General features: G+C 58.3%; 1 long non-coding RNA gene across 2 annotated transcripts in view; it reads left to right on the top strand.

Moving 5' to 3' along the window:
* The window catches only part of LOC105304487, a 6,095-nt gene that overhangs the window by 903 nt on the left and 4,782 nt on the right, over positions 1-410 (top strand). The gene's annotated exons all lie outside the window — the stretch shown is intronic.

The raw sequence follows: 410 nt of genomic DNA, 5'->3' as shown, positions 1-410 counted from the left end.
TGGTGGCACGTGTACCTCTCCTTACAGGAGGAATGGCCAGGAGGGTGGTGGCTGACGCGGCCAGGGCAGCTTGAACACAAATGAGGCATTCTCCACGAAAAGGGCTTGTCCTCAGCCCCCTGTCCTCGGTCCCCTGGCTCTGCCAGCACCCCGCGGCCATGGCGAGTGGCATCACTAGGGGAAGCTGGGTGCGGGACGCCTGGGCTTCCGTGATTTTTATGATTTTAAAATCAAATGTTATAATAAAAAGAGAGAGACCCGAAGACCTATCAACCAGATGCGAAAAAAATGGTTTGAGACTGTGCAAGCCCCCCGCCCGCCTCCCTCTCACCTCTGGGGACCTCGGGACATACCCACCCACATGGGCCCCAGACACGTGCTGGGCCTCGGCCATGCTCAAGCCCACTGTC

Source organism: Pteropus vampyrus, unplaced genomic scaffold (genome assembly GCF_000151845.1).
Source record: "Pteropus vampyrus isolate Shadow unplaced genomic scaffold, Pvam_2.0 Scaffold346, whole genome shotgun sequence".
Taxonomy (NCBI): domain Eukaryota; kingdom Metazoa; phylum Chordata; class Mammalia; order Chiroptera; family Pteropodidae; genus Pteropus; species Pteropus vampyrus.
Note: the sequence above shows the minus strand (reverse complement) of the source record. Positions and strands in the feature narration are given on the sequence as shown.